This window comes from Bos javanicus, chromosome 13 (genome assembly GCF_032452875.1).
Source record: "Bos javanicus breed banteng chromosome 13, ARS-OSU_banteng_1.0, whole genome shotgun sequence".
Lineage (NCBI taxonomy): Eukaryota > Metazoa > Chordata > Mammalia > Artiodactyla > Bovidae > Bos > Bos javanicus.
In genome coordinates this window covers 65,400,359-65,423,439 of record NC_083880.1, presented here as the reverse complement: position 1 = coordinate 65,423,439, position 23,081 = coordinate 65,400,359, and the positions used below count along the sequence as shown (strand labels likewise).

The following is a 23,081-nucleotide window of genomic DNA, read 5'->3' as shown; positions in this document are numbered from 1 at the left end:
TTCTAGATACATGGTGATGGTTTAGTCAGTAGTTTAGTGACTAAGTCATGTCTGACTCTTGTGACCCCATGGACTATAGCCCACCAAGTTCCTCTGTCCTTTATCCATGGGATTTCCCAGGCAAGAATACTGGAGTGGGTTACCATTTCCTTTTCCAAGGAATCCTCCTAACCCAGGGATTGAACCTGGGTTCTGCATTGCTGGCGGATTTTTTACTGACTGAGCCACTAAAATGAAAACATATGTCCACGTGAAAACCTATATACAATGTTCAAAGCAGCATCATTTGTAATGGATGAAAAGTAGATACAACATAAACAGCCACAAAGAATGGATAGACAAAATGTAGCGTATCCATACAATGGAATGTGTGTGTGCATGTGTGTGTGTGTTAGTCGCTCAGTTGTGTCCAAATCTTTGGGACCCCACGGACTATAGCCTGCCAGGCTCCTCGATCCATGGGATTCTCCAGGCAAGAATACTGGAGTAGGTTGCCATTTCCTTCTCCAGGATACAATGGAACACTATTCAGCAATAAAAATGAACGAGGTACTGTTACATGCTACAACTTGTATGAACCTTGAAAACTTCATGGTAAGTGAAAAAAGACAGTCACAAGAACCATATCATATGATTCCATATTATATGAACTGTCTCAAACAAGCAACTCTCTAGATACAGAAAGTAGACTAGTGGTTGCCCAGGACTGAGGGTAAGGGAGTAGGTATACTAGGAAGTACAGAGTTTCTTTTGGGGGTGACGAAATGTTCTAAACTTGATGTGATGATTGGCATACAACTGTGTACAATGGTACTAAAACCATTGATTTTTATATTTTATGCAAATTGTATGATATACAAATTATAACTCAATAAAGCTGTTATTTTTTAAAGTGATAACAAAGGAATATGATGAACAAATTTATGCCAATAAATTTGACAACTTAGATGAAATGAACAAATTTCCATGAACATACGAATTACCAAAGCCCACATAAGAAGCTGTAGGTAACCTGAGTAGCCCTATATTAATGAAAGAAATTGAATTTTTAGATAAAACTTTCCCACAAAGAAAACTCATGGCTTAGATGGCTTCACTGGTGATTTTAGACAAACATTTGTATGTCAATTCTACACAAACTCTTGTAAAAGACTGAAGGGAGGGAAATATTTCACTTATAGGGCCCTAATATCAAAACCAGACAAACTCAATACAATAAACAAAAACTATAGACCAATAGGCCTTATGAATATGGATGCCAAAATCATACACAACATTTTAGCAAATCTAATTCAATAATATATTAAAAGGCCAAGTGGGGTTCATCTTGAATGTGGAGTTGGCTCAACACTTGAAAACTAATCAATGTACTTCATAACAGGCTAAAAGAGAAAAGCCATGTGATCATCTCAAAATAAAGAAAAAGTGTTTCACAAAATCCAACATCCATTCCTAATTTTTTAAATTCTGAGCAAACTGAAAATAGAAGAAAAATTCCTCCAACTGATACAAGCATCTACAAAAACCCCTTAATACCGTATCTAAGGTGAGAGACTGAATGAAGTCTTCCTTCTAAGACCAGGAATAAGACAAGGAAGTCCATTCTCACCACTCCTATTCAACATTGCACAGGAGTTTCTAGCCAGGGCAGTCAACCAAGAAAATGAAACAAAAGGCATCAAGACTAGAAAGAAAGAAAGATAACTATCTTTATTTGCAGGTAACATGCTCATCTATATAGAAAACCCAATAGAAGCCATGCACAACAAAGCTGTTATAACTAATAAGTAAGCTTACTAAGGTGTAGGATAAAAGATCAATCTACAAAAATCAATTTTTTTCTATACACTAGCTACAAACTATCAGAAACTAAAAATCTTAAATACCATGTATAATAGCATCAAAAATATGAAATAATTAGGAATAAATATGACAAAAATGTGAAAAACTAGATATGGGAAACTAAATTATTGCTGAGGTAAGTTTTTAGAAAAACACCTAAATAAATTGAGATATCTTGCTCACGGATTAGGAGATTCAATATTGTTAAGATGTTCATTCTACTCAAACTGACCTACATATTCAAATCAATCTCAACCAAAATAGAAACAGGCATTTTTGTAGAAATTGATAAGCTAATTACAAAATTAATGTGGAAATGCAAAGGATTTACAGTAGGCAAAACAACTTTGAAGAAAAAGGGTAAAGCTGGAGGCCCTGCTTTTAAAACAGTATCACACTGCTTTGAAGTATCAGAAGACAGACAAATAGATTAATGGAACAGGAGAATCCAGAAATAGACCCACACATATACATGAACATATATGACTTTTGACAAAGGAGCAGAGATAATCAGCAGAGCCAAAGTTTTTCTTTTTCAACAAATGGTGCTGGAATGATCAAATATTTATGAGCAAAAAGTGAAATTTAATCTATATCTCACACTGTAATAACAAAAATTAACACAAAATACATCATAGTTATAAGCATAAAACCTAAAACTATAAAACTTCAAGCAGAAAACACAGACCAAACCTTTATGATCTTGGACATGGTAAAGATTTCTTAGATATGACAATAATAGACACAATCCGTAAGAGAACAAACTGATAAATTAGACTTCTTTCAAATTTTAAAATGCCAGTGCTTTGAAAAGGCAAGCCACAGACTGGAGGGAAATATTTGCAAAACATATATCCTTTATAGGACTTGTATCCAGAATACAAAAAGAACCCACAAAACTCACGAATAAGAAAACAACCAACCCAATTTAAAAATGGGCAAAAGAGACAAAGAGATATTTCACCAAGGAAAATATACAGATGGCAACTAAGGACATGAGAAGGTGTTCAACATCAGTGGTCATCAAGGAATTGCGAACGGACACCACAATGAAATACTCCAGCCATCAGAATGCTTACCATTGGAAGGACTGACTCTGCAAAGCACTGGTAAGGACGTGGAAGAACTTCCACACACTGCTAGTGGGAATTCTAAATGGTGCACCCATTTTGGAAAATACCTCGACAGGTTTCCTAAAAAAATTAAACACACACCTATCAAGTCATCCCATCCCTCCTCTGGATATGTTTACGCAAGACAGTGCAAACATATGTTCATACAAAGACCTGTACACTAAAATTCATAGAAGCTTTGTTTGTAATAGCCCCAAACTGGAAATAAGCCCAAATGTCCACCAAACGAGTAAATGAATAAATAAACTGTAGCATATTCACACAATGGAATACTACTCAACACTATAAAAAAGAACTATTCATACATGCTACAACGCGGGTGAATACCCAAATAACTATGATAAGTGAAAGAAACCAAACATCAAGAGGATGCATGATTCCATTTATATAGAATTCTAGGGAACACAAATAAATGCTCGCCTGTGGACAGGGAGGGACAATAGCAGAGTGTGGGGGAGGGAACAGCAAATAGGAGAAAGAGGGAGGCTTACTTAAGGCCATAAGGACACTTTAGAGAGTGATGAATACGTTCATTATCTTGATTATGGTGATGGTTTCACAGGTGCATACATTTGCTAAAACTTATCAATTTGAACACTTTAACTATGTGTGATTTATTGTATGTCAGTTATACATCATTAAAAGCTATTTTTAAAAAAAGGAAAATAAATCAAAGTTATGTGAAAAAGAGGCAAAAAAAAAAAGATCAAACTAGAATACTTTGGTTTTTTCAACAGAGGTTCTAATGTTTTTAGAGTCTTGAAATGTTGTCTCATCTGTTCAAAGATTCATAATCATTTATTTCCAGAATATAAACATACCTCATTCTGTCACTTGAAGATAACTGTACTGAGATTCTGAGATGCATTGGTACCAGGTACAAGGCTGTCATTCTAAATCATTTATCCTAAAGTGTAACACCCATCACCAGATCCCCAGATTCCATTACTTTGTACGTGCTGTGCTTAGTCGCTTCAGTTGTGTTTGACTCTTTGAGACCCCATGGACTGCAGCCCGCCAGGCTCCTCTGTCCATGGGGATTCTCCAGGCAAGAATACTGGAGTGGGTTGCCATGCCCTCCTCCAGGGGATCTTCCCAACCCAGGGATGGAACCCAGGTCTCCCGCATTGCAGGCAGATTTTTTACCGTCTAAGCCCCCGGGGAAGCCTAAGAATACTGGACTGGGTAGCCTATTCCTTCTCCAGGGGATCTTCCCGACCCAGGAACTAAACTGGGGTCTCCTGCCCTGCAGGTGGATTCTTCACCAGCTGAGCCCTCCATTATCCCCTCTCCATTCTTTTATCCTAACATGGAAGGACGAACAGAATGGCTCCTAGTCTGTCATTGAAATTCTAAATCACCTCCTACTCTAGGGAGCCACGAAACATGATATTTAGAAAGAGTTTTAAGTAATAGGGGGATGTTCTTCCACCATAAGAATGAGCAGGAAGAGAGGGAGCAGAAGTGAAACACGGAGGTGTTCTGGAGTCATCCCTTATGGAGAAGGAAAACCTCCCCAGACCGAAAAACCAATGGGACCTATCTCCAACACTACAGCAGAAACCTCTAGTGAATTTTGTTTTCATCTTTTTCCTTTAAAAAAAAATTTACATTTTAATTTACTTTTTAATTTTTAAATGAATAGGCTTTGTTTTTTAGAGTAGTTTTAGGTTTACAGAAAAACTGAGCAGAAATTACAGAGTTCCCATAGATCCTTTATCCTCCCCCCTTGCAGTTCCCCTAACACCTTGCTTCCATGCGGTACATTGGTTACAGTGGATGAACCAATATTGATACATTATTATTAACTAAACTCCAAGGTTAGAGTTCATTCTTTGAATTGAGAAGTTCTATGGGTTTTGACAAGTATTTAATGTCACATATCCACTGGCTTAGTATCATACAGTAGAGTTTTACTGCCGTAAAATATTCTGTGTTCCACCTCCTACTCACCCCTTCCTTCCTCCCCTCAAATCCTTGGCAACCACTGATCTTTTCACTGTCTCCACGCTTTTACCTTCTTCAGAATGTCATACAATTGGAATCAGACAGTATGTAACCTTTTCAGACTCGCTTCTTTCACTTAGTAATTATGTTTAAAGCTCCTCGGTGTCTTTTTGTGGCTTGACAGCTCATTTCTTTTTACTGTTGAATAATATTCCACTAAATGGATGTACCACAGTTTGTTTCGCCATTCATCCATCAAAGGACACCTTGGTTGCTTCCATTATTTTCCATTATATACATATACACATGAATCAAGTCATAATATATATATACACATTAAGGTTCGTGTACTCCATAACACATAGGTCACGCCTCAATACACAACTTTTAAATATAATAATATTCTGTAGTCATTGACTCAGAAAGATGGCCAATATCAAGGGGAAAGGTAGCTATAGACAAAGAGGACTTATATGATGCTATTTATGCAAAATCAACTACACATACGCACTTCATCAGCAGACTTCAAAACTACAAGTGACAAGCTATGAGAGTACTTGTGTACACCGAGCATCGTCCTAAGGCACTTTTTAATATCATTTCATCTTCACAACTTACGAGGCACGGAACTTTACTGGCTCCACTTTACAGATGAGAAGCCTGAGGCACAGAGAGATCAGGTAACTTGCTTCAGTCAAACAGCTAAGTGGTAGAGTGGGATCTGAACTTAGACCTTATGGTACCAGCAACCATGCTCTTATGTCCATGGGGTCACAGAGTTGGACACGACTGAGCGGCTGAACAAAACCCTGACCGCAGCCCCTGAAGCTGCACACAGTGTGGCCTCTGTCACCCCCCACCTCTCCTTCCCCCTCACCCCATCACCTGTGGCTTCCCTTCTTCCTCTCTTCCCTGAAAATGGTGTTGCCCTCACACCACAGGGTTTGCCCATCAGCCGTTCTCTCCACCTGGAATGATTCCTCCCCACTCCTCTTTGTAAGGGCAATATCCTCTCATTCCTCAGGTCTCAGCCCGAGTGTCGCCTCCTCCATGCAGCCTGCCAGACCCCCAGCCTGGGCTGGGGTCTCTCATCTAAGTCCATAGCTTCCATGACCCACCCTGTGGACCTCATCTCTGTTCTATCTGCTTTTTCAGTCTCCTAGCAGTGAAAAGGGCTGAGTGGCGAAGCACTGATGCTTTTGAACTGTGGTGCTGGAGAAGACTCTTGAGAGTCCCTTGGATACCAAAGAGATCAAACCAGTCAATCCTAAAGGAAATCAACCCTGAATATTCATTGAAAGGACTGATGCTGAAGCTGGAGCTCCAATACTTTGGCCACCTGATGCGAAGAGCTGACTCATTGCAAAAGACCCTGATGCTGGGAAAGTTGGAGGGCAGGAGGAGAAGGGGGGTGACAGAAGATGAGATGGTTGGATGGCATCATCAAGTCAGTGGACACCAGTCTGAGCAAACTTCGGGGGATGGTAAAAGATGAGGAAGCCTGGTGTACTGTAGTCCATGGAGTCACAAAGAGTCAGACAGGACTGAGTGACTGGACAACAAGGAAAGTGAAGAAGCGTGTTTCACTCAGAGTCAAGTCCCCTCTGCCCACCACAGTGCCCACTCAGCAAATACTTGATGAAGGAATGAATAAATGAATGGATGAATCCACCTGCCAGGGAAGATCTACTTGGAGGGGCCTCCAGAAGGTTGACATCAAAAGGTGAACGATGCTCACCACAGGGAGGTGGATTTCAGGTCATTTTTTTACTCTCACTTTTGTACTTTGGGTTTATCTGACTGGAGAGTATTCCAGGGGACAGATACCATCTTCCAATCCCTCAGCAGTTCCTGTCTGGGGGACCCTCATCTGCCACCCTCCCTGCCCCCTACAACACTCTCCGAGCTCTGCCTGCAGCTCCAGAGGGAGATGTATTAATAAACTGAGGGAGAAGGTCACCCAGCTCGCAAACACTGAGCAGAGCTGTCCTTGACTCCAGTACGGATGAAATGTGCTGGGGGGCGGGGGGCGCTTCACTGAGCAAGCGCTGAGCACGTGTGAGCTATTTCTGATTCCCACCTGGCGGGGCCCAGTGCATCTGCCAGGGAACCAGGGCCAGCTTGGTGGGTAGAACCGCTGGCCAGCCACCCTGTAATGTTCACACCAGACCTGGCCATTGACCTGCTCAAAACCCTCCCTCAGCTCCCCACCACTCAGGGTGCGGGGGAAAGGGAGGCCAGAACCTCCCCCTGGCATTCAAGGCTCAGCGAGGTCTCGTCCCAGCTCAGCATCCTGCTCTCCACTCTCCCCAGTGCAGCCAGGTCCTCACTCAACTCCTGGCCTTGGCACATGCCGTGCCCTCTGTCAGGAACGCCTGCTCAGCCCCCAGTAGTTGCTTGCTCCCACGTAACCTGCAGGTCTCAGCTTGGACAACTCCTCCAAGAAATCTTCCCTGGCCATTCCCCCACACCTTGTCCTGGGGCTGCGCGCTATGGTGACACAGATCCTGATGACTTAGTGGCCTGTGATCCCTCTCCCAGCCTGTGACAACGTCATCTCCATGTCCCAGGGTCCTGCAAAGGCGTGGCTCAGGGCACAAATGAATCCACGTTTGCCGATTGACTACATGATGAAGAAAGTGTTCCTGTGCTGAGAGGGACAGAAGAAGTGGGGGGCAAGAGAGCAGGAGGGGAGCAAGTGATTGCATTTGGCTGAGGCTTGGAGGCCAAGGGTAGAGAGATGTGGTCCTAGCGGGCAGGGAGGGGTCCACAGTCAGCTGCACCTCCTCCAACCTGCCGGGCCCAGAGCTCCAGGGACCAGGTGTGGCTGCCTGCAGGCCCTGCCTCCCCAGCCCCAACGGGCACAGTGGATGTAGAATCTGTACAGAACAGAGCATTCTGTCTAAATATATCTGCTCCCAACACAGGACACACAGGGAGGGAGTGGGGGGCACGGTAGGCCTGAGTGCTGGGGGAGGCTTTTTGGAGCACTCGCCCAGCCCACGGCCCCCTGCCCTGGCGGGGGCAAGTCCAATCTGGGGCCCAGACTCAGGGCTGGGCCTGGGTGGGTCTTTCTAAGCAGGGTTCCCAAAGCCTGACCTCCTACCCAAAAGCAGCTGCCTTGAATGTGGGCCACATACAAACCAGGCCAGCAGAGGAGGGAGGGGACACAGAAGTGGAGCCTGGGGGAGGAGGCCTCGGTCCCCGGCAGTCCAGAGTCCAGGCTCTCCCCACCACCCTGAAACCAAGGCACAGAGAGAGAGGCAGCTTCAACAGGGTCACACAGGGGGCGGAGGGCAGCGAGGGGTGGAGAACCCAAGGGTCCTGGCTCCCAGAGACCCTGAAGGCTTCTAGAATTCTCTTCAGCTTCTTGAGGTTCTCTCAAGGATCTCTCAGATGGGACAGCAGAAAGAGCACTAGGTTCAGAGTCAAGACTCTGTGGTTCGGGACTTCCCTGGTGGTCCAGTGGTTAGGACCCTGCGTTTCCACTACAGGGAGCATGGGTTTGATCCCTGGTTGGGGAACTAAGATCCCACGTGCCACGTGGCACAGTCAAAAATAAAAGTTTTTAAAAGAACACTGTGCGCAGTCCCATCTCTACCACTGAGGCCCTCAGGCAAGCCCTTCCGGGCCTCTGTCTCCCCACCTACAAAATGGGGATGAGCACACGTTCCTGTGTGTGCAGGCACTCTGCACATTGGAGTGTCCACTTCTTGGCCCTCCCTTCCAGGCTGGTCTCAGTGGGAGCCCAGGCAAACCTTCTGTGAGCAGATCTGGACTGGGGTGTGGAGAGAGTACGCCAGAAGCCTCCAGAGTGTGTGTGCAGTTGGGGGAAAGGGTCATAAGAGAACACAACAACATCAGCTACTTTCTCTTGAGCACCTACTGTGTGCTAGGCCCCGTCCTAGATACTTTAACACAGAGACGTCACCTCACCCTCACAAGCAGGCAATGATGCTGTTAGCCCATGGGGAACAGATGGGGAAACTGAGGCTCAAAGAGGTTCCTGTGACCTGCTAAAGGTCACACAGCTGATGAACAGAGCCAGACTCAAACTGGGGCCAACCCACAGAGTCCGCTCACTTCCTCCTGTGGGTGGACTAGCTCGCTGGGGTTCACCCAGGGAGGTCAGCCTATGACTCTAGAAAGCCTCCCTAGGTCCTTGGGGCTGAGACAGTTGCTACTTTTCCACTCAGTTTTGTTCTTTCAATTAAAAACAAAACCAGATTAAAAATACCTCTATATTAAAACAGTTGGACATAAATACTCGCTGGTATATACGCTTCAGTTTTAAGCAGGCATTAAGGCCGCACACGATCCCCTGGAGGAGGGAAAGGCCACCCACTCCAGTATTTTTGCCTGGAGAATTCCATGGACAGAGGAGCCTGGTGGGCTACAATCTATGGGGTCGCAAAGAGTTGGACACGACAGAGCGATGACTGAGCGACTGAGCACATGCCAGGCCCCAAACAGCCGAACCTCCCTCCCGCCCCTCGTGCACTCTCACTCTGGGCAGCACAGTGCACAGCCTGGGCTAGCCAGGGTTCAAATCCCAGGTCTACCACCTGCTGGCTGTGTGACCTTCGTGGTGTCATTTTCCCTCTCTGTGCTTCGTTTTCCCACCCTCCATCCAGAGTCACCGGGTATTGGAGAGACAGTGAGGTCAAGTTCTGGCCCAGGTTTCACAGCAAACAGCTAGCACTCTGGTTTAACTTATCACTGATGATAAGTTTTTGTTCAGTCACTCAATCATGTCCGACTCCTCATGACCCCGTGGACTGCAGCATGCAGGGCTTCCCTGTCCTTCACTACCTCCTGGAGTTTGCTCGAACTCATGTCCATTGAGTCACTGATGCCATCCAACCATCTCATCCTCTGTTGCCCCCTTCTTCTCCTGCCCTCAATCTTTCCCATCATCATGGTCTTTTCCAAAAAGTCAGCTCTTCGCATCAGGTACCCAAAGTATTAGAGCTTCAGCTTCAACATCAGTCCTTCCAATGAATATTCACAGTTGACTTCCTTTAGGATCAACTGCTTTGATCTCCTTGCAGTCCAAGGGACTCTCGAGATTCCATAAAAAGTTCCCTAGATTTCCTGAGTGGCTCCGGGAGATTGCGTGTGTCTGTGTGTGTGTGTGTGTGTGTGTGTATGAAAGAGAGAGATCATAAATGTTTATTATCTTTTTAAGCTACTAAGTTTTGAGTTAATTTGTTACACACCACCAGATAACTATTAATAACACAGAGGGTCAGCCTTGCGACAGGGTAGAGGAGAGGGCAGAGAGCAACTGGGGGCTGGTTTCAGAGGGTGTGATTTATATGCTCCCAGGCTGGGCACGCAGGGGGACCTTCTTCTCATGTCTCCCCGCACCCCTCAACCCCAGCCTTCCCTGTATGATTGCTTCTTACAACAGTTTACAGACACAAGAACAGACCTGAAAGAACTCCTCTAATCCAGAGAGCATACCGTGTGCCAGCTCAAAGCTAAAGGCTTTCACGTATCAGTTTTCATTGAATTCTTCCAAAAGCCCTTTGGGGGAGAATACCATTATGTCCAGTGCTAAGAATAAGGTCTGGCACATAGTAGGTGTTGGTATTACTCTGTATGGACTGGCAGCCCCAAATTTCAGGGGCTTAAAGAGCAAGAACTGTATCCCTTTCAAACAGTTGGGCTTCTCCTTGGGTTGGTTAAAGAACAGCCCTGGTGGGTCCACGCTAAAACACGGCGACCAATCAGCCAGCTTCCCACTGGTTCAGTCCCTGGGCACCCCATGGTGCCCCAGAGGGGCTCGTGCAGCCATCACCTCCTCTCCTAGTTGGGAAAGAAGGAGCGAGGGCCCACAGTGGGGGTCAGGGCTGAACTCTGGTCTGAGGCATCCGCCACCTGGCCCGGGGAATGACCCAGACATCCCTGGGGGAAGGAGTCTGAGGGGCACAGGCCATTCCCTCGTCACTGGGCCTTACACCCTGTCATGGGTTCAACAGTGCTCAGCTGACATCAATGAGCTGTGCACCCACTGTGTGCCAGGCCTCAGGCTGGGCGTGACTGGGGGAACCAAGAGGTGCCAGCCTGGCCACCTGGAGGGGCCGCCGTCTGGTGGGGGAGGAGGGACCCATGTGGGACAAGAGGCCTGGTCCCTGGAAGGACAAGGCCTGAGCCAAGTGGTGAAAGCCCGGAGCTCCTGAGCAAAGACTCGGGAAGGGGTTTCTGGGCAGAGGGAACAGTAAGCGTGGAGGGTGGGGGCCAGGGGACACGGCGTGCTCAGAGTCCCAAGTCATTCAGCTGAGACGTAGGCAAGGGCACAGCGGGGGCAAGCGGAATGCGTGGAGGCAGGTAGCAGAGGTGTGGACTGCTCAGGGCTCTGGGCCATGACAGGGTGTCAGGGGCTGGCTGTGGTTCTAGAGAAATCTCTCTGCCTCTGTGTGTGGAGGGTATACGGGCAGGAGACCCGGGAAGGGCCGGGACAGTCATCATGGCCATTGGCCATGAAGTGCTGGAGTCAAAAGATGCTTGAGAAGGGGACATGGGGCAGAGGAGGAGCCCAACTTCTGCTTCGTGGCCAAACCCGTAGTCCCACCCCAAGGGCTCCAAGCCTAAGGCTGCCTCCCTTCCTCCAGCCTCTAGGAACAGACTTGTCATTGATTAAACCCAGCCTGGCAAATGGTTCCTAGAAGCCCCGGGGCCGCTGGCTGTGGGGCGCCCCTGCCCACTGTCGCCCCTCAACAGGCGGCCGGCCGCCTTTGCCCCTGACCCGTCCAGTGTCAGCAGAGGGTGGTGACATGCCGGGTCAGCGGAGTCAGTCAGCTTTGGCCTCAGCCTCAGCAGGCAGGCAGGTGGCCAACACTCGGTGCCGGGAAGGCCTGGGGCGTGGCCGGCCAGGGGAGCACTGTGGGTCTGCCCTTCTCTGGAACCTTCTGTGACTCCTCAGTCTCTCTCGGCGGGAAGAACCCTTGCAGCGGGAGGCTGAGAGGGCTGGGAAGAGCGGCCCAGCTCCACCCTGACGTGCGGCACGACCTCTGGCACGTCGCTCAAACAACCTGAGCTTCCCCCAGGAACCCCTCAGCAACTCAACCCCCACCTGGCCAAGTGGCCAGCCCCCCTGGACAGGCTGCCTCACCTCTCCGAGCCTCAGTTTCCCCACATTTCAGCCATGCCGGATTCTACTTCACACCGAGCTCCTCCAAGTTCCTCCGGGCTTGAGACCCATACGCTTCCCAAGCTGCCCGCACCTCAGGGGCTTTTCACCAGTTAACTCCTCACTCGCAGGTCTCAGCTCCAGCATCACCTCCCTGGGGTAGCCCTCCCCGAGCCCCAACCCCCTACCCCATCTGGGTCAGTTCTCCTTGTGCTTCTCTGGAGCAGCCATGTCTGATGTGAGCTTACATTCATCTTGGAAGTTAGGTCATGACTGCTGCCCTCCCATGAGGATCGTGGCCCCCACAGGATGGCCAGGGGCTCGGCTCACTGATGTACCCCCCAGCACCCACTCTGAGCATATGAGCTTCCCTGTGGCTTAGATGGTAAAGAACCTGCCCGCAATGCGGGAGACCCAGGTTTGATCCCTGGGTCGGGAAGATCCCCTGGAGAAGGGAATGGCAACCCACTCCAGTATTCTTGCCTGCAGAATCCCAATGGACAGAGGAGCCTGGCGGGCTACAGTCCTTGGGGTCGCAGAGTCGGAAACAACTGAGCGGCTGACACTTCCACTGTGGGCACAGAGCAGGCATTTACCATATGTCTGTTGAATGCACACTTAGAAGGAGAAAGGGAGGAAGGGAAGCGAGGTCCCGAGGAGTGACAATATCTACCTCGCAGTGCTAGGAGGATCTAACAATATACAAAAGGCCTGACCTTAACAGAGGCAAACATCACAACTCCCCACATGCACCAAACACACACACCCCATACACGTATCCCACACCGGGATGGGAAGGGCACTGAGCGCAGCCCTTCCTCTCTGTCCACGCCCACACTCTCCCCAAGTCCCCTGATGAACCCGAGAGATGAGAGGCAGACCCATGGACCGGCAGAGGTGGACCCGGCCTCATGGCTCGCAGAGACCATCAGGCTCCCCAGAGCCAGCCAGCCCACACTGTCCCTGGAAGGCTCTGCACTCTTCCCGTCCTCCAGGAATTTCTCACACCCCAAAGGTGGCAGGTCGCCCCCCTAACTGGAGGAGTGGCGTGAGCTGCTGACACCTCTTCCCTGTTATCACACCTCGGCTTCGAGGACCGAGGACCAGAGATTGGTGAGCAGCCTCAGAAAGGTCTACCACGTGGACCTGCCCAGTGTGGACCAGGGCAGCCCCCACCCCTCTGACCCCATCCCGCTCCTACTGCACAGATGGAGAAGCTGAGACCCAGGCCGGCCTCCTGCCTGGATGCCCGAGTCACACAGACCTGGCTTCAAATCCCCACTCTAATGCCCACCAGCTCTACGGCCGCAGTTTCCTCAGAGGTCAAATGCGGATGAGCACAGCACCTCGCCCGCTCCACGGCGGGGTGCTCACATGAACACAGGCGGCAGAGGGCCCTGTCACCCCCAACAGCAGACGGTGTCCGGCCAAGACAACCCCCCTCAGAACCATCCCAGCAAAGCTGCCTGCTTAGCCTCACTCGGAACCCCAAAGCCTGGCCCAGAAAAGGCAGGCAACCAAGCCAGGGTCACACAGCAAGACCCCAGCCTGCAGAGAGGTGAACTTGGGCTCTGTTTGGCTGAGACTCCAGCCCTGAACCTCCCACCCTGAAGTGGATCTGGCAGAGCCAAGCAGGTGCCAGGGCTTGGCGGCAGCCGGGGGAGGGAGGCAGGCAGGCAGGCAGGCAGCTGGGGGTGGTGGGAAGAACCCTTTTTCCCCGTGTCTTTAGCAAACCCGGATCCCCGTTTCCAAGCTGCGCTCCAGAGCCCTCTGTGGCTGCTGCGTCACTGCGCGCAGTCAGCCCACAGTGGGTGGAAAGGAAGGTTCCCTCCCTCTGGCAGGGGCTGGGGGCAGGGGGAAGGCAGGTGTGGGGGGGCAGGAGTGAGCACAGTGAGGGCTCCCTGACACCTCCCAGCTGGGTTTACCCCTCGAGTCACAGAGGGCTGAGTTGGGAGAACCTCAGAGACTTAACCCCCAGCACCCCACAAACGGATGGAGACCGTGAGGCTCAGAGAGGTGCTGCAACTCAGTCAGCAACACACAGCAGCAAGGCAGCTCACCGTTCTCATCCCCAGTCCCTGTCCCCTAGCAGCTGCAAAGAAAAAGCCTCCTGGAGTCACCTCTGTCACCACAGGCTCAGCTGTCACTGAAGAAAGAAACACATCGGAACCAGAGGCCCAGTTCTCACCCCCTAGATCCAGCACCTGGGACTGCAGAGACCCCACCTGCATGATCACAAATACCTCTTTGGGGTGGGATCCTGAGCCCATGTCACGGATCACAGCACAGTGCTAGGTACACAGCAGGTGCTCAATAAGGGGTCTTGTGTTCCGTGTATAAGCCGGGATGCTGGCCTCGTTTCTACACTGTCAAAGACAGAACCTGCTCACACCGTGTGTTTTCTATCGATGACCCTCTCGTGTACCAAATGTCGCTTGAGCCATTTTTGAAGCAAACTCTGGGAGATGGATTACCTGCACAGGCCTTACGCTAAACAGAGGAATACAAACACTGGGTTTGCTTTGCTACCTTCTCGGGAGCGTCTGCACCCCTGTGACGGGGCCCTGGGGGCTGTGGGGGTGTGTGTGAGAGCCCCTGTCGCATATCCCCATTCCCCCTCCCAGAAGCCATAAGTGTATGCTAGTGGCGACCACAGGAGCCGGGAGAAGCCAGCTCTCACTAACAGCAGGCTTCCTCCAGGGCCGCGGGCAGGGCCTGGGAGGCGAGGCGCTGCTGAGTGACCAGTGACATCCATGGGCACTCTGACGTCGCTCTCAGGCCAGGCTGAGCTCCGCCTCCAGTGTGTGTCCAGGTGCCCTCACACCACGATCTGGGTCTGCCACATGCCATTCCTCTGCCTAACCCCCACCTTCCGTGCCCCCCACCCATCACTTATGTTGATCAAATGGTAACTTTAGAATCTCCAGTACACGGGGCTAAGACTAGAATCTGAACGCTAACCGAGATTAGTGGATTCAAACCCTGGTGCCACCATTTCACCACCTGCGGGACCTTGGAGCACCTACTACAGCTCTCAGTGCCTCAGTTTCTTCCTCTGTAAAATGGGGAGAGTAATCAGAGGGTGGGATGGGATGAGAGGAGAAGCAGGATTTATGGTGCTCAGAGCCGCTGCTCAGTCAGCAGAGGGCCCAGCCCTGTGCTTGGCTCCTGGGATGCCGTCACAGGGGCTCTGCAGAATGAATGGGTGTTCATCCATGATCCCTTGTTATTATTATCATCATCATCAACATCAGCAGGGATCCCCAAGCCTGGTTTTGCAGCCAGCCCTGGTGAAGGGTGTAGCAAAATTCTCCAAACAAAATTTGCTTCCATTCATTTTGGGTTTTTGAAAAGGCCACGTCAGACAGCTCGGCGGGGAGGAGGCGGCGTTGCGAAACCGGCACAGAGGAATCTGGGCCCCACTCCTCGGTTTGGGAAATGAGGTGCAATCGGTGAGCAAGGGGGGGCCTGGGAGCACAGTGGCAGGAGACTTCCATGTTGTATGTTTATCTCCACCCTCTGAGTGACCTTCAGCAGCCAACCAACTGCTCTGAGCCTCAGTTTCCTCATCTGTCAAAAGGAGACAGTATCTCTTTTTATTCATATTCCTCCCTGGGGGTGATTGGAAGATGGAGGCGGGGATTAAAAGTGTTCTGCAAACTGTGGAGCACTGCACACACCCTAGAGGCCTCAGTCCTGGCCTGGGGCAACCACCAAGAGACTCTAGAGGGGGCGTGAGAGCGGAACAGGCACCCCATCCCCACCAAAGGCCACAACTAAAGGAAGTCCAGTCACTGGAGTCTTAAAGGGCTCCCCTCACAAGAGTCTGATGAAGTGGGGAGTGGGTTTGTCTTTGTGCCACACAGGAAGCCCCTCCTAGTGCAGGTCTTTCTCAAAGAGGCTGCAGTGAGAGTTAGAATGGCAAGGCTCCCCCATCCCCCGCAAGCTAAGCCAGGCCCCACACTCCAGTAACCATCAGGGTCATCCTTCAAAAGGAAGCGCAGAGTCTCACACGCGGCCCCTCAAAGCCACCAACCCCTCCTCACACCCAGAGAAGAGGCAGGGCCCAGGAGGACTCCCTCTCCAGGCTGTCGGGATCACAGACTCAGACTGTGGGCAGAGACGCAAGGGCCCTCTGCGTTCACCAGGCCTCACCTTTCACTTTACCAAGACAGCGCAGAGAGGGGACATGCCTGGTCCAAGAGCACACAGCAAGGCAGCACTGGGGCTGCTGGCACCGGCTGGACACCCACCCTGACAGCACAGTGCCCGCCTCCAGGGCCACCTCCATGGCCAGCCCGCTCAGGAGGCTACCTTTTTCAGGAGGCTGCACCCAACTACCCCGCCCCCACCCCCCAAGCCCGCCCAGCGCTGGCTGCCTTGATGCCTCTAACCATGCAATTCTCTCAGCCAATAGTGCCCTTCCCTGCCATCCTGCATCGACCCAAATCCCTTTAATCCTCCAAAATCCACCACAGATCCAGTGGACATCCTCCAGGAAGCACTCTCACAGGTCCACGCTAGGGGCCCCTTCCCAGAGCTGGGGCCGCCCCAGCCTCCATCATGGAAGGGCGCCTGGTGGGATGACCAGAGTTTACAGAGCAGGGCCCTGTGGGCGGGACTCCGAGTCCCCACGCCTGGCACAAGGCTGGGCACTCAGCAGGTCTCGGGAAGCCCTGAGGGCCCAAAGACAGAATGGAGGATTAGAAACTGGAGAGGTGAAGGAGCTGGTGGCCTAGTGAAAGGAAGATGGGATGAACCAGTAAATGAGTGACGATATGAGCAGATGAAGCTGATTCAGGAAGAGATGAACTGATTCAGGAATAAATGCCTGGCAAGACAGGCACACAGACGTACCCCTGAAGACGTAGGGTCTTGCCCAAGTGTGGCCCCTCACCCTCTTGTAGAGCTTCCAGGGGCCCCTAGATGTATTGGGATTTTAGTTTTTAAAGAACTAACCATTCTATTTTTTTGGCCATGCTGAGTGGCATCCAGGATCTTCCCCAACCGGGGATAGAACCCATGCCCCCTGCAGTGGAAGGGGATTCTTAACCACTGGACCACCAGGGAAATCCCTGTCTTGGGATTTTAGAGTCTTCAGGCCTGTCACTCCCACAGAGCCCAGCCAAATGACTAATCTAAGCTTGCAGACCCACTTGGAGGCCAGGAACCCACAGGGATGGTCCGGGTGGTGACTGGGAGTGGCCAAGGGTCCCAACACTCTCTACCACCCTGCCCTTGACTGAGAATGGCCTAGATCTGTTCTCAGCCCCAGGAGAATGGCATGAAGAGGCAGGCATAAGCCTGGCCCTCTCCACACCATCTACACGGAGTGACATCTAATGATAAGGAACGGTGACTTGCACAGTGAAGGCAGGGGCCCATGGGATGTAAAGGTGGTGACAGAGATACAACCTGGCCTGGGGACCAAGGAAGATGAGTAGTAGTTAAGTAGGCAAATGGGGAAGGGGGTCCAGAGGTTCAGAGCAACAAGCATGTGCTAAGGCCCTGAGGCTGGAGGAAACCTAGCCTATTCCAGGAACTGAAAGCAGGCCAAGGGGACTGGAGCCAAAGAGGGAGGCGGGGAGGTGGTGCAAGACGTGGCTAGAGGAGTAGCAAGTTGGGGAAGGAGTCTGGGCTTCATCCTGGGAGATGTGGGCAATTACTGAGTACCTACTGTATACTTTAAAAATATCTGCATTCAAGATTTTATGAAGTCACATTCCAGAATGTTTGAGTGAACATGTTTGTGTGCACATGTGCTCAATAGAATCCCACTCGTTTCAACCCCATGGGCTATAGCCTGCCTGGCTCCTCTGTCCATGGAATTCTCCAGGCAAGAATACTGGAGTGGGTTGCCAGTCCCCTTCTCCAGGGGATCTTTCTGACCCAAGGATTGAACCTGTGTCTTCTGTGTCTCCTGCACTGGCAGGCAGATTCTTTACCACTGAGCTATCTGGGAAGCCCAAGTGGAAGTGTTTAAATGCACTGTAATCAGATAATGCTATTTTTTAATGTTTTGAATGAATGAATGAATGAATCGATCAATCAATCATGGACGGGGGCTGGGGTAGAGACCACCTGCCCTGTGTCACACAGAGTGCCCAGGATAATTCCTCAGAGCCTCCCCATCATGGAGAAACACTGGCATTTATGAAGCCAGAACCTAACGAGATGCCTACGGGTGCCTGGGGTACGTTCAGTACGTCACTGAGTCTTCCGAAAGCTCCAAAGTACACAGTCTATCGTTAGTTTCCAAGAGCTGCACAGCCTTCTCTTCAAAAATACCAACCAAGCTGCCAAGCAGCCTCGCACTCAGGGCACAGCCCTCAAACCTGCAGCTCCATCACAAGGCTGGCACAAGCTGGGTGCTGCCCTGGGTCCCACAGAACAGCCATCCCTCGGCCCTCTCCACCCCATGCTTCCTCTCCAGTCTGGACTTCATCCTCCGTTTCCAGGGCTCAGCACAGACCACCTTCCCCTGACAAATCAGGGGCTCCTGGAGGGTGGGGACCACATCAGGCCATCCCAAGTCTCCAACACCTCTCACGAGCCCAGCCTGGCCTCCAGTGGATGAAAGAGGGGCGGGGGCCTTGGACACTACACACAAGCACTCTCGCCAAAGTCCAGCTGCCGTCTCCCAGCTCCAGGAGGACCCAGGAGCCCTGGGGCACCCCTGCCACAGTGCAGGCACGAACACACACGCCTGCCCCACGTGCGCAGCCACTGTCTCCAGGAGCTGCTCGGAATACAACCAGCATCTGCCGCTGACTGGCCGCCAGCAGCGGGCTCCGGGGCCTGGCAGTGGCTCCCTGCACTCCAGCGACCAGCGGGCCACCAGCTCTGCGGCCCCACCCAGTCCTGCTGCCCTCAGGAATCTGGCTCAGGCCCTGCAGGCCACCCGGCAGCCCACAGTCCCCTGGGTTGGACAGAAACTGGACTCCTCCAACAGCTACTCTCTGAGACAGTCCTGTACAATCTCTCTTCACCACCTCCCGCCTGGCAAAAAATACAGCCCCCCTTTCACCCGCGGAGGCACAGCGGTGGAGAGAGCCAGGACCTCAGGGAACTGGGCTGGCAGGGGAGGTGCAACCCACTAAAGGCAGGCTGGCTGGCCTCCTTTGAAGGTGGGGACCGCAGCCCCCTCCCCCTCTGTCATTTCCACTTCCAGGCAGGTGGGGGTGCAGGAACCTTCCCCCCATTAGCCCGGCCCTCCAAGCTTGGGGCTTGCCATCCTGGGGGCACCTCCTCCACCTCCCCCCTCCCCCCTCAACCCCCACAACTGGCCTTCCCCAACCCATAACCCCTTCCCCTGTTTCATTTTTCCCCACCACATCAACAGTCAGTCTCTGGCAGCACCTCTGCAACACAGGCAGCGCGGAGGAAGAAGGGAGAAGGGAGAGGGATGAAGGGACAGAGGAACTGAAGGATGGAGGGGGATCGGAGACAAGAGGGCTCGGTCCAAAGAGGCCAGGGGCCATCACATGTCCAGGAACGCAGGTCCCCTTCCCAGCAGCCCTGGCACATCTGGACTCAGCTGGCCTCACTGGCCACCTGGTCCACCTGCCACCCTCTCGGAACGCGAAGCCCTTTCACCGCGGGGCACCGCACGTGGGGGCCTCCCGTAGCCATGTGAGTGTCCCCCCCCCCATCCCAGTCCGGGTGCCCGGGTCAGCTCGGGCCCTTCCCGGGTTCGCAAACAGGGAGGGGGCGCTATGCAGCGCTGGGGTGGGAGGTGTGTGTGTGTTGCCCTTGCCCCCTCCCCAGATGCCAGGTCCCGGAAAAGAGCTGGGGAAGGAGGGGTGCCCGGTCAGGCAGGCCCCCGGGGCTACCGAGGCGGGATCGGAGAGCCGGGCTGAATGGAGGAATGCCCGGGCCGGCCGACTGGGCAGAGCCCTCGTTCTCCTCGGCTCCAAGGTTGGTGGGCAGGGAAGGGGTCTACCTGACCCCCTGGCCGCCCTGCGGATAGAGGGTCGGGCCGGAGGAGGGACTTCTCAGCTTTGGTAACCCGTTGACAACGGGGAGTCCGCGGGAAACACAGCTAGAATGGGGGCCCGGCCCTGGATGGGGGTTCCGGGCCCCAGCGCCCCCGCCTCCCCCGCCCCCGCGGCTCGAGGGTCGGGCGGGGGGAGACCTAGATTGGGGATCCCACCCAGAGAAGGGGGGCTTCCCAGCCGCAGAACCGCCCCCTCGGATCCGGGGCTCAGAAGACGGAACTGGCAGGGGGAGGGGGCTTTTCTGCGCCAGCGCCGCCCCTCGGTTCGCGGAGGTCTGTCCGAGAGGAGACTCGGATTTGGGGGTCTTGCCGAGGGACGGGGCGCGTTGCCCCGGAAAGGGGGTCCTCCGCACTACCGCGCACCACCCCCGCGCCCTCACCTGCGCCCGGCGCCCCGGCCGCCTCTGGCCCGCTCGGCCGCTGCGCTGCGCCGCCGCCGCCGCTCGGGTCCGCTCGCAGGTCCGCCCGCCTAGGCCCCGGCCCCGGGCCCGGCCCGCGGGCACCCCATGCCTCTCCTCCGGCCGGCGCGGCGCCCCAGATGCGGCTGCGGGAGGAGGAGCCGCGCGGCCCCGGCTCCCCGAGAGCGGCGGGGAGGGGGCGGGGGGCGGGGAGATGCGCGCGGGGGAGGGGGCCGCGCGGCTGCGCCCAAAACCAGGCGCGGATCCGGCCGCCGGCGCGGGGCTGGGGGTCCCGGGCGCCGTTTCCAACGCCCGTCCCCACCCACACCCCGCAACGCCACGGGGAGGGGGAGGGTCTCCGCGGCCGGCGACGCTCGGTCGCGAGCCGGAAGGGAGCTTAGAGATCCCCGGTTGGCCGCCCAGAGAGTGCAGGCTACTGGCACAAGGTCACACAGCGAGGGCTGCGGTAGCGCGGGAACCTGAAATCCAGGCTCCAGAGTGGGTCAGCGAGATCCTAGGTTGCCGAGCGCCGGCCCCGTGGAGACGAGAAACGGAGGCCCACACGGGACGAGATTGGCCCGGTTCGTACCGTGCTAGTCTGGAGGCCCTTGGGATTCGAACTTAAGGCTCCTGCTGCTGAGAACATTGCCCCCTTCTGGTGACCCGTTTCCTGCAGAAACCTCCCCCTGGTGTCTTCTTGCCTATGGCAGCATGGGGGTTAAAAACCATCCCTGAAGAGAGTATCCGTCCTACCTCTCCTGAGGCTCTGCTCTGCGATCAGAAAGGAGTGACTGCCTTGTCTGAGCTCCAGTTTCTCCACCTGTGAAATGGGGACAATACCAGTATAGTATCCCCAGCCGGGATGGAGGAAGCAAAGAGATAATGGATGTAAGCTCCTTGCTAGTGCCTGGCATTCAGTAAGTGTCAAATGAATGTGCTTGCTCTCTCTGGTTCCAACATCTCCCCAGAATGCCAGTTGAATGCAAACAGAGTCAAAATAGTGTTAAAGGATGGCATTCAAGGCTCCTCACAGCTTTTCCCAGCTTCATTCATCACCCACCCACGCTGCCCACATCCTCATCTCAGAAACGTCTGTTCCAGTACTTCTCTGCCTTTCCCTGAGCCTGCAAGGCCTTCCCACCGTCTCTCCCTGACAAACTCCTATTCATCCATCAAAGCCCTAAGCCATTAGTTGTATATCCCAGTTTCTCACACTCCCTCTCAGCCCATCTGTGTGCCCCCCTTTATCATTCCCACTGTCTGCTCTAGCTTAGTCTCTGTCTTTATGGGCTCTGACAGTGTGATGAGAGGATGTCACTCAGAGGAGATGACACCATGAGGTCATGTTCCCCCAGGGGAGGCAACTTTAGCAGGGCATGGAAGAAGTGAGTTTGGAGTTCAGGTGGTGGGTGAGGAGGAGAGTGTGTAGCAGGCAAAGAGGTGGTTATGTTTTAGCAGAGTGTCAATAGGACCACAGAGAATGGACCGCCTGGAGCAGATAGGAAGACCTTCTTATCCGAGCTGGGAGCTAGCAAGAGCCAAGAGCTGGCAACATACAGTCAAGTCAAAGATGAGCAGGATTTGCCCTGGAGAACGCCTCACACAGGGGTCCCCAGAAGATTCTTACAAGGATGTTCATAGCAGCATCAGTGAGTAAGAGTGGAAAGCTGGACACAGCCTAGCTATCCATCAAGCAGAGACAGGATAAACAGTGATGAATTCAGGCAATGGAAAATTCTCCATGCCACGATCTTCAAAACAGGTGAATCCAAACCACATGCCTCTGTGAAGATGAATCTCAAACGAACAAACACTGTTTTATTTCTGTTTGATATCTAGTTGGTCTTTTTATATGAGGGAGATGAACCTTTTGCCTCTGATATGAGTTTCAAATGTTTTTCCCATGTCAATTATTTGTCTTTTGACGCTGCTTATATTTTTAATGTAGTAAAATATAGCAAGACTTTCTTAAAAAAAAAAAAAAGAACTACACTGTTGATTCAGTTCATGAAGATTCAGAGTTGTACAGTTATGATTCGTGTACCTTTTGTATGAGTTTTATACTTCAGTACAAGGAAAGAAATAAAAAATATATATCATTAGATGAAAAAAGCAAATTGCAGATGGGAGACAATTTGATGCTGGATATATAAAGTTTGAAAACCTGCAACACAATACTATATATTGTTTAGGGACACATGCATACATAATACAAGTGTGTTAACGTAAAAACATGCCTTGCAGTGATAAATAGAAAATTCAAGAGAGCAATGACCCAGAGGGAGAAAGGGAAGGGAATGTAATAAGGGCTTCAAATATACTTGAAATGGTTTATTTCTTAAGCTGGATGGCAGGTACATGGGTGTTTATTATGCTGTTCTCAAGACTTTTTTGGGAACGTGAAATATTCATAATGTAATAATGCTTTCCCCCCGCCCCGGGAAAGTCAGGAGATGTCTGGAAAGGTAATGGGGAGCCATGGCTGGTTCTTAATTGGGGTTGTGACATGGTCAATGGACTGGAGAGGGCAAGACTAGTAAAGAAGGTGGGGGAGGCTGGTGTCACAGTTCAGGGGACAGGGACAGAGTTACTGGGAGGAGGGAAAAGATGGGAGAGATTTAGAGGAATAA

General features: G+C 52.0%; 1 protein-coding gene across 4 annotated transcripts in view; it reads right to left on the bottom strand.

Annotated features, from left to right (window-relative positions):
* The window catches only part of DLGAP4 (DLG associated protein 4), a 201,905-nt gene extending 181,395 nt beyond the window's left edge, over positions 1-20,510 (bottom strand). For all 4 annotated transcript variants that reach the window (XM_061437479.1, XM_061437478.1, XM_061437480.1 and 1 more), the window contains exon 1: positions 20,434-20,510. The gene's annotated coding sequence lies outside the window, so the exon portion shown is untranslated. The remainder of the gene's footprint in view (positions 1-20,433) is intronic.
* Positions 20,511-23,081: the final 2,571 nt, after the last annotated feature.